General features: G+C 41.5%; 1 protein-coding gene across 3 annotated transcripts in view; it reads left to right on the top strand.

Annotated features, from left to right (window-relative positions):
- The window catches only part of PLEKHM3 (pleckstrin homology domain containing M3), a 207,204-nt gene that overhangs the window by 29,419 nt on the left and 158,339 nt on the right, over window positions 1–19,446 (top strand). The window lies entirely within an intron of this gene.

The following is a 19,446-nucleotide window of genomic DNA, read 5'->3' as shown; positions in this document are numbered from 1 at the left end:
GTGTGCACATGAATATGTACTCATGAACTTGCTCTTCTGTGAGACACAACAAACTCTCTCACCATTTTCCCCAGAATTTCCTTTGAGATAACCTCATTTATACAGGCTATCAATTTTTATTGCTAATGACTCTCAATCACCCTACTCATCCTTTAATGTAGATGGCTTCTACTCAATTAACTGGGAGACATTTTTGGTACTTCACTGCTATTTTAGTATTACTTCAGTTTCTATCATTGCATGGTATTCTATTGATGCATTCAACATTCTGATTATAAAAATTAGCTTATAAGTGTAACCCGAGGCAAGGATATAGTTTAATATGTCTGTTAAGCAAATGCAGTGTTCCTGAAATTCATCTTTTTCAAATCTTTTCCACTCTAATTCATGACTTGTAATTCCTTGTCTTCTCTCCTAGGCTCTCACCAGTCTTACATCTAGCCAAGGGTAGTGACCATGGGAGTAGGGAGTAAAAAGGAAAGGACATTCTATGTATTTTTTCTTCTTTTAAAATCTGTTTTTTTAGGGACAAGGTCTTGTTGTCTCCCAGGCTGGAATATGATGATGTAATTGTAGCTCATTGCAGCCTCACACTCTTGGCTCATGGGATCCTCCCACATCAGCCTCTCAAGTAGCTGGGACTACAGGCAGGCCTGGCTAATTTTTTCAGTTTTTTTTAGAGATGGGGTCTTGCTATGTTGCTATGGCTGGTCTTGAGTTCCTGTGCTCAAGCAATCCTTCCATTTCAGCCACCCAAGTAGCTGGGATTACAGGCATGAGCCACCATGCCTGGCTAAGAAAAGGATATTTTAAAGCACAGTACTTGATGACTGATTAGATATTAAGGGACATGGCTGGGCATGGTGGCTCATGCCTGTAATCCCAGCACTTTGGGAGGCTGAGGCAGGCGGATCATTTGAGGTCAGAGACCAGTCTGGACAACATGGCAAAACCCCGTCTCTACTAAAAACACAAAAATTAGCTGGGCTTGGTGGCACGTGCCTGTAGTCCTGGCTACTTGGGAGGCTGAGGCATGAAAATCGATTGAACCTGGGAGGCGGAGATTGCAGTGAGACCGTGCCACTGCATTCCAGCCTGGGTGACAGAGGGAGACTCTGTCTCAAAAAAAAAAAAAAGATATTAAAGGACATACAAGTTGCTGTAAGCCCAGTGCCTAGCAGAATCATAGCTTTGCTTTGAGCTCATGTACAAGCAGTTGCACCTTCTGATTAGTAAATAACCTCAGTAGCTTTTTGGTTTCTTGGCATTCATTTAGGTTTTTATTACAACCTCCTTAACCATTCTAAATCCCTGGTGTAGCACGAGTCAAGAGGGTGTCCTATTTCCAATTTTATTTTTCCTATCTTGTTTTGATTGTAAATATAGGAATTCAACCTTCCTTAGGCTCTCTAAAGACCTGAACTACTCCTTTGAGTGCTCAACAGACCATGATAATTATTTTTTAATTCTCATGTTTTAAAAAAGTTTGATATTAAATTATGTTGAAATATGAGAACTGAGTGGTAGTTTGAAAAGTCAGCTGTAACAAATGGCATTTGCAAGTATCGATATAATATATTCTGACCACCATTTATTTATTTATTTTTAAATTTTTTTCCAACAGGGTCTCACTTAGTTGCCCAGGTTGGAGTGCAGTGGTGTAAATCATAGCTCACTGCAGCCTCAGTCTCCCACGCTCATGCGATCCTTCCACCTCACCCTTCCAAATAGCTGGGACTACAGGCATGTACCACCATGCCTGGCTAATTTTTTATTGTTATTATTTTTGGTAGAGACGAGGTCTTGCTATGTTGCCCAGGCTGGTCTCAAACTCCTGGGCTCAAGCAATCCTCCCACCTAGGCCTCTCAAACTGTTGGGGTTACAGGCGTGAGCCACTGCTCCCAGCCACTGCCACCTTTTAGTCATCCAGGAGATAGCAAATGTGAGTAAATGGCATGCCAAGTTTTTGACACCTTTTCTGTCGGCATTCTCTGGAGAGCAGGCAAGATAAATCATATTCCTATTGCCCATCAGTTGAAGGGCAGGGGCAAGCAGTGGCCACCCATTCTCAGGCTGGAGTTCTAGATTGCATGGCTGATCACCTATTCTGAGGCCGGTATTCTCATAAGCATTCGTGGAGGGGTGTGCCAATATCCAGGTGCCAACTAGTCAAAATCAGCCAAGATCTCTGAGTAAAATTTATTTTAAAACCTTTGAAGTTAGTAATCCAAACTGAAGAAAGACTCGTTGTTTCTCCTGAGGAATATGCCAAAAGCAGAGGGAGGCAGTGTAGTACCTCGGCTAGAGCTGGAGATGAGGACCCAGGTGATCTGGGGTCAGGCAAGACCTCTTCCTTGAGCTGCAGACTCGCATCTCCAACTGCCTGGTGAGCATTTTTGTTGGAATGTACCAAAGGCACCGCAAATTCAAAGTGTCTCAAATGACCCATAATCCTCCCTTCTCCCATTCCTGCTGTTCTAAGTTAACAAGGGTTAATGAGAGGCTGGGGGCTCCTCAGAAGAAATAAAATTTCCTCAGTGGATTTCTTTCGATGAGGTCAACAGGTTTTGTGTCTAGTCCTGTCATTCTCTTACTTGCTGGTGTTATTACTGCATGGTTATGTTTTCTCCAGTTAATGTTCATTTTTTTACCTGGCTCTTTTTCTGAACTCACCTTGAATAGCTTAAAGCCTTATTGGAAGTGCTTCTTCCCTCGTCTGCTCCTTCCTCCTACCATCCTCCATCTCTTTCCTTCCTCCTGTAATAAGTCCAAGGGTCTTCTTCATCAGGTAGGGCCTCTGCGTCTTCTGTCTCAATTGGTGATGAATAACCAGGCTCTTGAGCCTTTCTGAGGATAAGTGCTGCTTTGGGTGCATAAAGCAAATTGGGCTCCGGTATAATGAGGGCTGTGGGTAGCTAGGGTGTAGCAGCTATTTTGCTAATAGGGAAGCCTGGTCTGAAGGAGGCCTTCTGGTCAAACAAAGTAGCATATTTGTTAGAAACACTGACTCTAAACCTAGACTGCCAGGGTTTCCAACTTTGCTCTAGTACTTACTAGTTGTGTAATATAAGGCAGGTTTCTTAATCACTCTGTACCCCCATTGTAATTTTTTTTTTTTTTTTTTTGGACATAAAGTATCAGGTAATGGTAGTACTGACCTCAATTTCTTGTGAGCATTAAATGGGTTAAAACATCTAAAGTGCTTCTTAGAACCATGTTCAGTACACTTGAACACTTAATAAAAGTTTTAAACATTTAATGATATAATTGTTATTATTATGAATTGAATTTGAAACCCATCAGTGAGAATCAAAGTGACACTAACAAGCATTTCAAGTTTTTTTTTGTTATAAAATGGGCCTCATAATAAATATTTCTTGAAATGAATTGGCCTTCCTGTGGTACACTTTCTCATAGTTATTAACTGGTTTGTTAATGGGAAATAGACCATTCTTTCCCTCTCTCATACTGATTTGTGATCAGCTATTTAATTGTCATTCACACCAGAGTTTATAGTCACTGATGGAAGCGATTGTTTCTTACCCATTTGTTTTTCTTTTCTTTTTAAGTTGCTTTTCACCTGAGAATTTTACCCATTGTTTTATCTTCAGTATCTAACTTAGTGCTTTGAACATGTGCTCAAAAATATGTGCTCAAACATTTTTAAAATGTAAAATGAATGAATTCTGGCAAGAACTAAGCTGATAAATTAAAGATATTAACTTCTTTAGCTGGTTTGTGTCTTTCTAGAAAAAATGACTCCACCCTCTTTTCTGACATCCTCCCTTTCTCCACCTTCACATCACCATTTAGCATTTGCACATCCTCTCTGTGAAGCTCTGTAGCAGCAGTAAATACTGAAAAATGAACATAGACTTTTGTCTCAAAAGCTGCCCTGATAAGAGAAAATCAAACACTTTTGATTTTCTCTCCCTGACTGTGTTCACTTTCCCCTCCCTGACTGTGTGTGGCTTATAAAGTGCCCCTAACGTTGGAAGAATGTTACTCTGGTCTTGGAGAGCTATTTAGATACCATTTCAGACTCCTGAGTTGCATAGGCACAATTAAGATTTCCCTTCTTACAGGAATCTGACTGTTTGATGAGCACAAAGCCTGGTGAGATCACTGTGGTTTGCCCTTTAGTCTGTCCGAAGTTGGCAATCATTTGAGATAATTTTATAACGTTTTCAACTTTTCTCTGTTCCTTGATTGTGTTTCTTTATAGAAGATTATTGCTTTGGATTTGGAGGCCACTGCTTTCCTAGAATGGGGAAGGGATATATGAGAGAAGAATACATGAACCAGATTAACAGTTTGTTTATTACTATCAAAGCCAACATCTGAACACCTAGTGTGTTTATTCTCAGGGTGAGTGAGAGAGCCCAGGTGGAAAGAGAGGGAAAAATAATAATAATAATGGCAGTGGCAGCTAACACTTTGTGCACTGATAATTTTAACTGCTTTATAGGTAGCAGCTTATCCTGTGACATGGGTTTTTCATTGGTCCCGTTTTAAGGATGATGAAACTGAGGCACAGGGAGCATAAGTAACTTGTTCAAATTCCCACAGTGAGGGAGGAGTGGAGCCTCAATTTGAATCTAGGCAGTCTTCCTCCGAGTCCAGGCTCTTAACCACTAAGCTGGGGCTGTGCCCTTACTTTGGAAGCTAGTGGTCCTCAGTCTCCTCAGCCCTCCACTTTGAAAGCCTCATTGGCAGTAAATCTCTATGGGGGTAGTTGGTGGGGATCAGTACGATAATGTTCACTGAACTAAAATTAACCAATATAGGTATAGTTGAAATTATTTAACACAGAAAGATTTATGTGTGCCTTGTAACTCTATCACGGGTTCAGAAAAACTGAGGCATGCCAAAGCAATCCAGCTAAGCAAGGATTGTTTCCTGCATTTAACTTATTCACTGAAATACTCGGACACAGAGCCGGTCACAGTTTCTTAGGAGACCAATGAATCTGCAAAAGGAAGATGGTCACTTTGCCTTTCATACTCTTTAATGTTAGCATGCCAACAGCTGAAGTGAACCGACCCTGATGGGTTTGTAAGCATGGAAGGGAGAGCTTTGGGGTTTTGCCCCATTAAAAAAAATTATTATGCTTTAAGTTCTGTGATACACGTGCAGAACGTGCCAGTTTGTTACATAGGTATACACGTGTTTGGCCCATTTTTTAACTGTCTTACTTGGGAGATTGCCTTGCCTCATGGAGAGACAGACCTAGCTCTGTCTTCTTAAGAAGGAATGTTGGCTGTGCTAGTGGATGAAGGTTGCCACCAGTTGATGGGATGTGGCTTTTTTCCTATCTAAATAGTTAACACCATTTCCATCATCTGAGGATTGAATAGTTTTGTCTCAGGGTTAAATCATGAAGTGATGATGGGAAGAAATAGATCTAAGGCAAAGTGACAGCAGAGGCAGTTATCTCTGAAGAACCTCAAGGTAGGTGGTGGACACCAAAGCTTTCTCAGGATCAGTGCCTCTCCTTACTGCCATCCCAGCATCTGCTATGCACTTGGTAGCTATAGCAGGGTGTGACTGGGAACTAGCCCTGAGAGTGGGCCCTGATCCTACTATCAGAATGGCTGATTTCTTACAAGTCAACTCCAGAAAATGAAAAAAAAAAAAGAATGGCTGATTTCTAGTCTTAGCACTGCTCTTAGTTGTATAAAGACATGCTCTTCACTACTGTCTGTACTAAACCCTTTTCCCTCTGCATCACTGTCATCTGTTCTTGTTCATTGAGTAATGACACAATCATAAGCACCAAGGACTTTCCCGTAGGATAAAGAAGACAAGGTCTTAACATCTCAGAATTACAATCTAAACATAAATGTGTCATAAGGTAAGAACATAAAAATTCATGTGAACATATATATGAAATACAGGTTATACACACGCACACTTATAACAAAGTATAGATACATAGGCTATATGGAAAGAATCCTCAACTAGGACCCGAAAGGTTATCCAAACTCTACTCCTGATTGACCATGTAAGTTTGGAAAAACCACTTTATTGTCTATTGCGTTTGGTTTACGAACCTACTGAGGCAGGTTAAATTATCTCTATTTTCCTTCCCAACTCCAAAATTATATCATTCTAGGATGTATTTGAATTGACCCTGACTCATGGTTGTGTGGAAGCTAATTACTGTAGTCAGATAATAAAAAATTGTAATGAAAACGTAGGTATGGTTGAAATTATTTAACACAGAAAGATTTGTGTGTCTTGTAACTCTACCTCTGGGTGAACCGCTGTTGCAATTTTTAAAATAAAAAAATTTTAAAGAAATCCTTTGCATTAGCTACAGAGCTCTGAAACTCAACAAACTGCCAGAATCTAACTTACTTTTCCATTCCTGACTGTGTTCACATTTTCATCTGCTTGGCAAGGGCAGTGGTCAACTGGGCTTTTGTTTCCGTCAGTTTCACTCTCTGGTGACCTGGTACCATTCCTATGCCTGTATTTTCTTGTTCTAAGTACTTCAGGAGAAGGTCTCAAGCAGAGATTTTCTTTAGGGCTAGAAAAACCATGGCAGTATAGTTTCTTTATCCCAGGTTTTGTGTTACTCTGTTTCGGTTCCCTTTTTCCCCATCTTTCACTTTTAAAAAAAAAGCCAAATTTGGGACTTATACTAAAATGACTGCTTTTTCAATTATGATGTTTCTCAAAAGCCTTGGAGCCAGTAGAGGTGGGAATATTCCTGCAGGCTAAGAACAAGTGAGGTCACCAGGACATGGTCTCTTGCTGAATTTATGATTCACCCTTCAGCAAGATTAGTCAGTACAAAGAAGTTGCTAAAATAGGTCACAGAAAATTGATTTTATATGGTCGTATAGTTTCCATTGGTTACATTATTGAATGTTGGCCTGTGGCAGCTATTTGGAAACCCAATATGCCTCATTGACAGCCCACATTCTGATTCATAACACTTCTGTATGGGAACCTTTAAATCAAAATGTCTGATATTTTTTCCTGGTTGTCCTATTAATTTTTTTTTCTTTTTGGCTAAGGAAAACTATGGTTACTAATTTTATAAACTGCTAAAGTTTTCTTTCTAAAACACAAATCTTTTCATGTCACTTTGTTCTCAAAAGTGAACCATAGTTCCCCATTTCTTACAAAATCAAGTGTAAACTTTATAAAGCATCCAGGTATCTTCCCAACCTTATCACCCACACCTTCTTGCTTTTGAACCTTTTTGCCATTTTTGAAAGTGCCATGTGCTTTCAAGCTCCTGGGCTTTTGCTGTCTCTTCATCCCAGAATACTTTCCCTGCCCTTTTCACTTTCCAAAAATCCTCCATTATTTTTCAAGGGCCAATTCAAATCCCACATCCTCCCTGGGACCTTTCCAGATTTTTCTCAATTAAAATTCTTTTTTTTTTTTTTTCCCTTTCACTTTATGTTCCCATGGCACATTTTACTCTGCTGTGCACGACAGATAATTGCTTGTCCATCCATCTCCCACACCAGATTGGAAGTCCTTTGAAGATACCAACTGTATTGTAGAAAACTGTACTGTACCAAGCATGAACACATGGAAGGTTGAATTCTGTGTATTGGTGCTTAAAAATCAGGACAGAATAGTGATGTTTTGTTTTTTATTCAGAATGGAAGGGGCTACTCTTTCCTTTCTCCTTAGTTACAGCTTGATTCAAGTTGAATGAAGTTTGTTATTATTAATACTGTCAGTAAGAGCTATCACTTAATGAGCGATAATTTTATGCCCAGCTCTGTGCTAAGAAGTGTTCATTCATTATCTTAGTTAATACAACAGTTTAACATAATAGATGATATTATCCTGATTCTACAAATGAGGAAACTGAGGCTTAGAGAAGATGACCTCATCCAAGCCTATGCAGCTAGTATGTGGCAGGGCTAGGATTCTAAGCCAAGCCTAACTGCAAGACTGCACATAACCACTGTGTTAAACCGCTTCTCCAGCCTGAGGAAGGCTAGGACTCATTCCCTCCACCACAAATAAAACACAGTGTGATCTAGATTTAAAGTCTGGAGGTTGGAGTTCCACTCTCAACTTGCCCACTTTGTGGTATAACCTTGGCCAAGTCATTTTGCTTCCTGGAACCTCTTCCCAAATGTGTTCAGTCAGTCAGAATGCTTTCAGAAGCAAGTAACAAAATACTCAACCAAAAGTGGCACAAATAGTAAGGCCAAAATATCACTGTAATTTTTCTTTTATCTGACAGATAACTATTGAGCACTTAGTGAATGTCGAGGACTTATGCAATAAACACTTCACAGGATACCCAGGGGTAGGTGGTCTTCGGGTCATCCAGGACCTACAGGCTTTCCATCTTTTTGCTTTGTTTTCCTTGGTATATTGGTGATTTCTCTTCTCTCCCATCATTGGTACAAAGTGGCTACAGCTGCCCCAAGGATCATTTTTAAAAACATTTTCCTAACTTCCCAAATGTGTTAGGATCATTTTCTTAAATACCAACAGTAAAAACCAGGAAGAGAGAGAGCAGGGCATCTCTTCTGGGTCTTTTTTCCAGAGGCTCCCAATAGCACCCGCTCCTTGGCCAGAACTGGGTCACATGTCCACCCCTAAGGCAATCTCTGGCAAAGGAAAATAGGATTACTGTGATTGGATTAAACAAATTATTATTCTTTTTACAGGGCAGGGGAGAGGCCATCTTTCCTGAGCATATTGCCCCCATACCTGAACAAAATTAGGGTTCTGTTAATGAAGGCAGCTGATAGGTTTTGCCTTACATGTGGATGTGCTAGTGGGATTTCTAGGATCTCTTCCAGCTCTAAGTCTCTATAATTCTGTAGGCTGCATCAAGAGATTGTAATGGAATGCCATTTATGCCTAAAATCCAGCAGCCTAAGTATGGGAGGGTCTTTTATATTTAATTCCTATAGATTAGATATATGGAGCCAAAAGCTCACCATGGCAAAGAATAAGCATGGTTTGAAAGGTGATGTTTGGAATTGTTTCCTGGGTCCAAAAACTCAACAGAGGCTAAGGCTTGCCCTCATCACAGAAGACAGAAAAACTCTGCTTTTAAAAAGTTGGATCTGTGATCTCCTAGTCAGGTTCACACTTGAGAAAAATTGGCCAGGAATGTATTGACTTATGCTCTATCACTGTTGCCCATAGCAAAGAACTGGATGGAAGAGATCCCTAAACTGGTATATCTAGTTAATGTTAATATGTAGCCAGATATGTTACAGGTCTGTTTCCACTAGAGCTGACGTAGGTAATCTTTTTCCTAGGTTTATGAAGGGAAAATGAATGGAATATCCTCTTTTTACCCAAAAAGAAAGTCTCCAAAGTAGCCATAGAAAAGACTAGTTCATTTCTACCAGAACAAATTTGTTAATAAAAATATCTGTGGAATACCATCTGTGTACTCCACTGGCCAACACTGTACGAGGGCCTGTGGAGCATATTAAATATGTGCAAGACACAGTCCAGCTTTGATTCCTGTAGTATCACTCTCTTCATGTTCTTTGCTATGGACATGTGTGGCAGTGTCATGATTAGTGTGCCCTGATGTGCCTGTAATGAGGAGAATAAAGACCTAAAATTAGTTCATTTTTTCCGTTTGTTTCTGGCTTGAACATAGTCGAGTACTATAATATGAAACAAATTGACTTGGAAAACTGTATTTTATTAACCAGGAATGCAAAGAAAAGAGTGATGATTGTGACTCAGAATGCCAGAGGAGTCTTCATTGAGGAAAGGCTATTTCAGCTGAGCTTTGAGGATTGAGCACAAAGTCAAGGTGGAAAGAACACAGCGTATGTATGAGATGGTCAGGAGGCTAACCTAGAACAGGGGTACATTTTGGAGTAGTGAGCTGAGACTTTGGAGGACCTTCAAAGCCATATGAATAGACTTACTGTGATATATTTGGCAAGAAGCAACCACACATGTCTTGAGACTCAAGATTAAAAGGGTATTTAATAAGAAATATGGAAGTTGGTGGGGTGAAAGTGGTGATAGGGTAGCAGGGACCCTCCTTTTCAGTGGCTTTATGTGTCCATGTAAAGGGACGTCAGCTGGAATAGCACTCTTGGCCTCCGTCCATCCCTTTGCACACTCCACCCATGAGAAGGAGGAGTGACTTATTGGCAAGTTTAGGAGAGGAACCAGGTAATTCAGCTGCTGTCCTAAGAGCACTAATTCTGGTCCGCTCCCCTAGATCTGCTCCTCCATGCCATCAGCCCTTCATGGGCAGTTTCCCAGGAGGGGAGGCCTCTGGCTATCCAGTGATGCTTGTGACTCAGAGGTAAGTCTCTGAAATCCTGGGGTTCAATTTGCTGCTACGCAACTAAGTTGCATCCTCCAACTGTCTGATGTTTTGATCCCCATGTATCTGACCACCCTCTGTCTATCTCAATTGGTTCAAAAGTTGGGTGAGGAAAAGGAAGGCTCTTCAGTGGGTCTCCTCAGGCCCCAACAGTGCATGGAATGATTGGTAGGTGGAAAGAACTAAGGGATGGAAACCAATCAGAAGGTCTGCCAGGCGTCATGATGTGTGATGAGGACTCAGATTAGTGTTGAGGACTCAGATTAGTGTGATAGTGGCAATAAAGAGAAAGTGGGACTTGTGAAAAGGAAAAGAAAGGCTGTAATTGGGGATAGATGGAGGATAATGGATGAAGGAAAGGGAAAATCTAAGTGAAGGCCCACCATCTGGAATGCTCTTTACCCCTTCCTGCCGTCTCTGAATATCAATTCTATCCTGTCTTCAAAGTCTACCTCAGATACCGCCTCCTTCTCAAGACTTTTAAGAACTTCCCAGGCAAAAGCCCTCTCTTTATTCTCTTGCATGTTAGAAGGCTCTGAGTACTTTATGCTGCATATTGCAGATACTTTGGGGCCCATCTTTTCTCCACTATGGGCTATAAACTCTGTTGACACGATCTGTGTCTGATTGGTTTCGTATCTCCACAGATTGTAGGAAAGTCCTTTGCTGATACAGTCAACAATATTTATGGAGCTAGCCTCTGGTATTCAGGAAGGAGAGAGATATCAAGGTTCCTGTTCTCAGGAGGAGAGAGTTCTTTGAAGGAAATAAAGCAAGAGGTGTGATGGAGAACGATTGAGGGGCTCTTTAACCTGAGTGTTTAAGGGATGGCTTCACTGAGGACAGCACTTTTGAGGTGAAAAATTGAGAGAGGCAAATAAGGTATTGGAGCTTGGGAGAGAAGCCCCAGACAGAGAACATGGCAACTCAGAGGCCTCGGAGCTAGAATGTGCTTGGCTTGTTCAAGGAACATAAGAGAGGATTGTGGCTGGAGCGAGACAAGGGTTATAAGATGATATGAGATGAGGCCAGAGCAATAGCCAGAGGCCAGGTCATGTGGACCAGGAAGAAGAGGCGTTGTAAGCACATGGAATCTGAAGGAAGAAGATGGGTTCAGCCATAAGGGGGTAGGTCAAGCAAATAATTTTTTAATAGACACAGTAAACCTTAGGATATTGGAAGATGGAGAAAAGGAGGTTAGTAGAGAGAGAATTGCAACATATTATAGAGGAATGGATTCTAGAGAAGTAGGAAGGAATTTGTTAACAGAGTAGAGGTGGAAGGGTCTGCTATAGCAAGGAAGCAAAATGTTTCTTCTTTTGATACTAAAAGGCTGAAACAGAAAACATCTGTTGAACACTTACATAGTGTCAGGCATTGTCCTAAGAGCTACTTATTTCTTCCTCACAACAGTACGGTGAGGTACATACTACTATGATAGCCCCACTTTAAAGATGAGGAAACTGAGACTCAGGTTAAATAATTTGTCAGTGGTCACGTAGGCAGTAAGGGCAGAATTGGGAGTTGAACCTAGGCTGGTTGCTCCAGCAACTGTGGCCTTAACCACTGGGTTCTGTGGCACTTCTACAGGACATGGGTTAGTATGACGTTGAAGTGAAGCCAAGCATCTTATATATACAAGAGCTCCCTACAGTGCACAGAGAAAGAGACAGTGGAATTAGGTGTTTGAGGAAAGTGAAGATGGTATGGAAATACTGTTCTGGGGATTGTGTTTCGGACCCACTGAAGTGAATAAAAGAATAGATTATCAGGATTAAATATATGATAGAAGGTGAGCAATATGAATTTGTATTTGCTGGGGTTAGCATTTCTATCTCTTGTTCAAGAAAGCTAGACTTAAATAGAGAATATAGATGATGGTGTGATCCAGAATTGGTGATTAAATCGGAGAAGTAAGAGAAAATGAGTTTTAACTACTGACCACAGGATCTTGAGAAGCTAGGAGTCCAGTGAAACAGGGAGGAGGTTGTAAGGGGTAAGGTGGAAGAGTTTTGTGATTGAAGGCCCTCATGAAGATGGAGTGGAAGGCAGGTGAGGTGGACTGAGAAAAATGCCTGTGTAAAGAATGAAGGAGGACCAGGTTGGAATTGATAAGAACTTTATTATGAAGAGTTCTAAAAGGTCTAGGATATTACTGTTGTGGAAGACAGAATTTGTCTCTAGAGTCAAAGAGGGTAAGGAACTGTGTTGTCAGGATGCTAAAACCAGAGGGCAAATGCATAACTCATATTATTACCTACCACAGCAACACCCCAGTGTTCTTTCCCGCTGAGTCCGCATGTGTCTCAGCATCTTTCTCAGTGCAGAGTTCCAGGAAGTCAATAGCAGTCAATGAAAATTGATTTTTGTCTTTGCTTTAGACAGTGCCACAAGGGGTTGTTACTCGAGACCAAGGGTGGGTGGAGCTGACAGTGGGGCAGTGTATAACAGATAAAGTTTAGTAGTCCCCCTGGAATTAGAGTCGGTGGCTAGAGTGGAATCTTGAAACCTAGAGGTTGTAACTAACCTTGGAGAAGTGTGCAGCCTTAGAGGAGGGAGTAGGGCTGGTAGGTGGTTGAATGGTTCTCAGGAAGTCTAACCACATTCTCTCATGCTCTAGGCTGTCAGTGCAGTGCTGGCAGCACCTGGTTCAGAGCCATTAGGTGAGGTTGAACCAAGTAGCATGCTGTCTGGAAAGCTGGAAATGGGGCCTAAAAGACAAGAGAAAGTAGCAGTTGAATACAGATTATTTGTATTGGCCATAAGTGAAGACAAGCCAAATCAAAGGAATATCTTTGTTCTGAAGTGATACTTCTTTTCTTTTATCTTGAGCTAATCAATTATATTGATGGAGGGCGAGTGTAGTGGCTCACACCTGTAATTCCAGCACTTTGGAAGGCCAAGGCAATAGGATTGCTTGAGCCCAGGAGTTTGAGACCAGTCTGGGCAACATAGCGAGGACCTGTCTCTACAAAAAAAAAAAAAAATCAGCTGGGCATGGTTGGCACATGCCTGTAGTCCCAGCTACTCAGGAGGCTGAGGTGGAAGGATCCCTTGAGCCTGGGAGGTTGATGCTGCCGTGAGCCATGATCATGCCACTGCACTTCAGCTTGGTCAACAGAGCAAGACCCTGTCTGAAAAAAAAAAACAAAAAAATTTGTAATGATGGAGAAGTCTATATTCAAGTAATTTACCACAATCAAATTGTAAGGACCTTAAGAACTTCTGTACCTTCATGTCTGCAACAAAGCTTAGTGCCCTGCTTTGCACGTAGTTGGTGCTCCATAAATGTGGGTCAAATTGCTTTGCTTCCTTGTCTTTGAGCCTATATAACAGTTGTAAACCCTGTTTCCTGACTTCCAGATAATATCATTTATCCTTTCAGCTTACTATAGCCTGGATAGCCTGTAGAGAAACTGAAAAGAAAGATGATCCAGTGAAAGAAATGTCATAGATCTGCTAAACTTTGACAGAGAAGCAGTCCGGGTGAGCCTGTCTAGGACAGAGTGTTATACTGCAGTCTTACGAGTACTCCATCCACTTTCTGCTCTGGCTTCTTTTCACATTTATTAATCTTATTATAATAAGTGTTTCATTTAAATTTTCCTAGATAATTTTGATATGGAATGTTGGCACCACATGGCTTTTGAGTTCTTTGAAAACATTAAAATGTTGCACTTTGTCTTTCATTCCAACTATTGCCTGATCTTCAGAATCCTATTCCTGTGGGTTCATTCATTATTCTGACCCAGGCAGCCCAGACTGAAAGGTAAAGTGGGTTACCTAAACATTTCATTTATTGTGATCTGGAACATGGTATTTTTTTTTTTTTTTTTTGAGACGGAGTCTCGCTCTGTTGCCCAGGCTGGAGTGCAGTGGCCCAATCTCGGCTCACTGCAAGCTCCACCTCCCAGGTTCACACCATTCTCCTGCCTCAGCTTCCCGAGTAGCTGGGACTACAGGTGCCTGCCACCACATCCGGCTAATTTTTTTGGTATTTTTAGTAGAGACGGGGTTTCACTGTGTTAGCCAGGATGGTCTCGATCTCCTGACCTTGTGATCCGCCCACCTCAGCCTCCCAAAGTGGTGGGATTACAGGCATGAGCCACACCGCACCCGGCCAGAACATGGTATTTTTTCAAAAGGCAAAATTTTATAAAGTAACCAAAATGAAAGCACATTAATAGTCAATAATTATATATGCTAACATATGTGAGCATACCTAATTACTTTATCTGAATATATTTATTAAAATGTCTAAAGGGTTCATAGTAAACAGTATACAGTCTGGGCAGGAGAATTTTGTGGGTGCTAGGGTGCAGAAGTGGAAATTTTTTTCCTTTTACATTTCTTACTGATTTGGGGAATAATTTTTATTATAAAATTTAATAAGTATTTGATGAGCATGAAATAGTATTTGAAATATAAGGCAAAAATGACTCTGAGTCGTCATAAGGGTATAGACATAGAGCCATGAGGGTTCAGAGCAGGACAGTTGTTTTCAACTTGAAGGGATGAAGAAAGCCTTCAGGAATGGATGAGATTTTATCCCAGCCCTCAAGTATGAGGAGAACTTGGACAAGCAGAGACGAAGGAAGATCTAGGTGGGGGACTGTGGAGAAAAATGCATGAAGGTCAGGAGGGGGTGAGCCATGGACATGGTGATTTGGTCAGCTGATGGAAAGATGGTGGAGTTAAGAGTGGCAGCACTGTGTGAGGGGTTCCTGAGGAAATTTATGATGGAAGGGTCAGGCTAATATACTCTGAACCCCCTAATTATCTTAACATCCGTAGAAGTGGGACAACCACCTGTGACATATTCTTACAAAAACAAAACAGAAACAAAACCAAAAAGCCACCAAGAACCAAAACACAAAAAACCTCACTGAACCTTGAGGTCCAAGTAGCAGTTGACAGAAAACATGGGAAACAGGAACATTGAAGTAATTCTGTGAAGATACACTCAGCCAAATCCAGAATGTGGGAAATTCTACAGGATAAATGAACCAGCTTCTTCAAGAAATACATGGCATGAAAAAAAGGAGGAAGAGAGAACTGTTATAGATTTAAAAAGACTTAAAAGACATGTCAACAAAATCAACATATGAACTCATTCAAACAAACTATGTATATTAAAGAAATGTCCCCAGGCGCAGTGGCTCATGCCTGTTACCCCAGCACTTTGGAAGGCCGAGGTGGGTGGGTCACCTGAGGTCAGGAGTTCGAGAACAGCCTGACCAACATGGTGAAACTCTGTCTCTACTAAAAATACAAAAACCAGCCGGGTGTGGTGGCACACGCCTGTAATCCCAGCTACTCGGGAGGCTGAGACAGGAGAATTGCTTGAACCTGGGAGGTGGAGGTTGCAGTGAGCCGAGATCACTCAAGCCTGGGCGACAGAGCAAGACTCTGTCTCAAAAAAAAAAGAAATATTTGAGACAACCTGGGAAAATTAGACATAGACTGGGTATTAGATAAGGAATTATTAATTTTGTTGGGTGTGAAAAAAATATCGTATATATTTTAAAGATCTTATCTGTTAGACTAGAAATATACCCTGAAGTATTTACAGGTGAAATAAAACAAATGTCTGTGATTTGCTTTCAAACATACCAGCAAGAAAAACAAATAAAAAACAAGAGTTGGAGAGGAGTAAGAGGGATGAAAGAAGAATGGCAGAAACTTGCAATTTTTAAAACTGAACAATGAGTACCTGGCATTCATCTTACTCTTCTACATGCTTTTCAAGTGTGTTTGAAACTTTCTATAATGAAATGTTGAAGACCAAGCTAAGGAGTATGGACTTTACTGTTTGGCACCCAGAAACCTGTGAAGAGTGTTAGCCTGAGGAGGGACGTGAGAGGGACTGTGAGATACCCAGAGAGTTTAGCCTGGCAACAGTGGGTGAAGTGGCCAGGAAGGAGGAGGAGGAAACCTTGATGAAGGTGGCCATGAGGATGGAAACTTTTTTGAGAACAGATAGAGGAAATAGTGGCAAAAGAGGAACTCTTTGGTGTGTTGGCAGTAGAGAAGTGAATCAGGTGCATGACAGGGAAAATTCCCTTCTTCCTCTTCAGTAAGTAGCATTTATTGTCCTGAAACCACTGCACTGGATACTGTAAAGACGAGGAGGAGAAGGAAAAGGGGATCTTCACTGAGGAGGAACAGAACCAAGTCTTTGTATTAGCCACAGTAGAAAGCAATGGAGAAATAGTTCTGGTTTTTTTTTTTTTCTTTTTCATGGGGAATTTGTCTTGTGGTTTCAGTATGAAATTCATGGGTACAGTGATTTGTTTTGCTCACCTTTCTCTGTTTTCTTTGGGGAAATGGTGATACTCTGTCCATGATCCTATCTGGATCATTTGTGATATTAGATAATTTACTCATTTGCAAAATAAATTATATTACAGTTGACTCTTGAATAACTTGGGTTAGGTGTGCTAATCCCCCATGCCACAAAAAATCCATGTTTAGGCCGGGCGTGGTGGCTCAGGCCTGTAATCCCAGCACTTTGGGAGGCCGAGGCGGGCGGATCACAAGGTCAGGAGATTGAGACCATCCTGGTTAACATGGCGAAACCCCGTCTGTACTAAAAATACAAAAAATTAGCTGGGCGTGGTGGCTGGTGCCTGTAGTCCCAGCTACTTGGGAGGCTGAGGCAGGAGAATGGCATGAACTCGGGAGGCGGAGCTGGCAGTAAGCCGAGATCATGCCACTGCACTCCAGCCTGGGCGACAGAGCGAGACTCCGTCTTAAAAAAAAAAAAAATCCATGTTTAATATTTGACTCCCCCAAAACTTTATTAATAGCCTACTGTTGACCAGAAACCTTACTGATAACATGAACAGTCAATTAACACATATTTTGTATGTTATATGTATTATATACTGTATTCTTACAATAGAGTAAGGCAGAGAAAAGAAAATGTTATTAAGAAAATCAGGCCGGGCGCGGTGGCTCATGCCCGTAATCCCAGCACTTTGGGAGGCCAAGGCAAGCAGATCACGAGGTCAGGAGTTTTGACACCAGCCTGGCCAACATGGTGAAACCCCGTCTCTACTAAAAATACAAAAATAAGCCGGGCATGGTGGCAGGCACCTCTAATCCCAGCTACTCAGGAGGCTGAGGCAGGAGAATTGCCTGAACCTGGGAGGCGGAGGTTGCAGTGAGCCAAGATCGTGCCATTACACTTCAGCCTGTGGGACAAGAGCAAGACTTCGTCTCAAAAAAAAAAAAAAGAAAATCAATGCTGGGCACAGTGGCTCACACCTATGATCCCAGCACTTTGGCAGGCCAAGGTGAGAGGGTTGCTTGAAGCCAGGAGTTTGAGACCAGCCTGGGCAACATAGCAAGACTCTGTCTCTATAAAAAATTAAAAAATGAACCAGGTGTGGTAGTGCATACCTGTAGTCCCAGCCACTCTGGAGACTGATCTTGGAGGATTGCTTGAGCTCAAGAGTTCAAAGCTGCAGTGAGCTATGTTTGTACCACTGCTGTCCAGCCTGGGTGACAGAGTGAGACCCCGTCTTGAGAAAGAAAGAAAAGGAAGGAGGGAGCGGGGGAGGGGGGGAGCGAGGGGGGGAGTGAGGGAGGGAGGGAGGGAGGAACGAAGGAAGGAAGGAAGGAAATAAATAAATCACAAACAGGCTGACAGGTGCACCATGGTGGCCATAGCCATCTCCATAAAATAAGTAAATAATCAGAAGGATGAGAAAATATATTTACTATTCATTAAGTGGAAGTAGGTTATAAAAGTCTTCATTTTCTTCATCTTCATGCTCAATAGGCTGAGGAGGAAGAGAAGGGGCTGGTCTTCCTATCTCAGGCGTGGCAGAGGTAGAAGAAAATCCAGGTATAAGTGGACCTGCACTGTTCAAACCCATGCTTTTCAAGAGTCAACTGTATTCATCTGTGATGATATTCATTTATGAAGTCAAACACTTTCACTTCATTATTATATGATATTATTCATTTATCAAATTAGTCACCGTGAGATTTTATTATTTATGAAGTTGAATACTTTAAAAGAATATGTGTGGGGTTAATTAAATGAGTTGATATGATATGGCCCAGAGAAACAAAAAGTGAACTATGGTAAATTAATGAAAATTTAGATTTAAATACATAGCTTCTGATTTGTCAGTAGCAAAAATATTAAAAATAAACTTCAGTCTGGGTGCAGTGGCTCACACCTATAATCCAAGCACTTTGGGAGGCCAAAGTGGGAGGACTGTTTGAAGCCAGGAGTTCAAGACCAGCTGGGACAACAGAGTAAGATTCCTTCTCTACAAAGAAATAAAAAAATAAGCCAGGTATCATGATGTGCGCCTGTACTCCCAGCTACTTAGGAGGCTGAGGCAGGAGAATTGTTTGAACCTCTAGGAGTTCAAGGCTGCAGTGAGCTATGATTGTGCCACTGTACTCCAGCCTTGGTGACAGTGCAAGACCCTGTCTCAAATAAATAAACTTCAGATCCAGTAGAAAGAATTGTTAGAGATTAAAGAGAGATGGTAGTTCTCTAGCCCTTTATGATCAGATATATAACTTTTATATCATACACAATATATTAATAAGGTATGATATAGACAGATCCTCCAGAGAGGAATGGATACTCCAGAAAATAGCTTCCTGATCACCTTTGCTATTTTTCTTCTTGTTTTTCTTTTCTTTTTTTCTTTTTTTTTTTTTTGAGATGGAGTCTCTCTCTGTTGCCCAGGCTGGAGTGCAGTGGCGTAATCTCGGCTCACTGTAACCTCCGCCTCCTGGGTTCAAGTGATTCTCCTGCCTTAGCCTCCCGAGTAGCTGGGATTACAGGCACACACCACCACACCCGACTAATTTTTGTATTTTTAGTAGAGATGGGGTTTCTCCATGTTGGACGAGGCTGGTCTCAAACTCGACCTCAGGTGATCCACCCGCCTGAGCCTCCCAAAGTGCTGGGATTACAGGTGTAAGCCACTGTGCCCGGCCGATTCTTATTTTTCAAAAAATTACATGACAAACAGCAGCCTGTAAGAATACACCATTTCCCCAGCCTTGGCAATATGGTGAAACCCTGTCTCTATTAAAAATATACAAAAATTAGCCAGGTGTGGTGGCATGTACCTGTATTCTCAGCTGGCTGGGAGGCTGAGGTGAGAGGATTGCT

This window comes from Pan paniscus, chromosome 13 (assembly GCF_029289425.2).
Source record: "Pan paniscus chromosome 13, NHGRI_mPanPan1-v2.0_pri, whole genome shotgun sequence".
Lineage (NCBI taxonomy): Eukaryota > Metazoa > Chordata > Mammalia > Primates > Hominidae > Pan > Pan paniscus.
The sequence above is the reverse complement of the archived record's forward strand: the minus strand, read 5'-3'. Positions and strand labels throughout refer to the sequence as shown.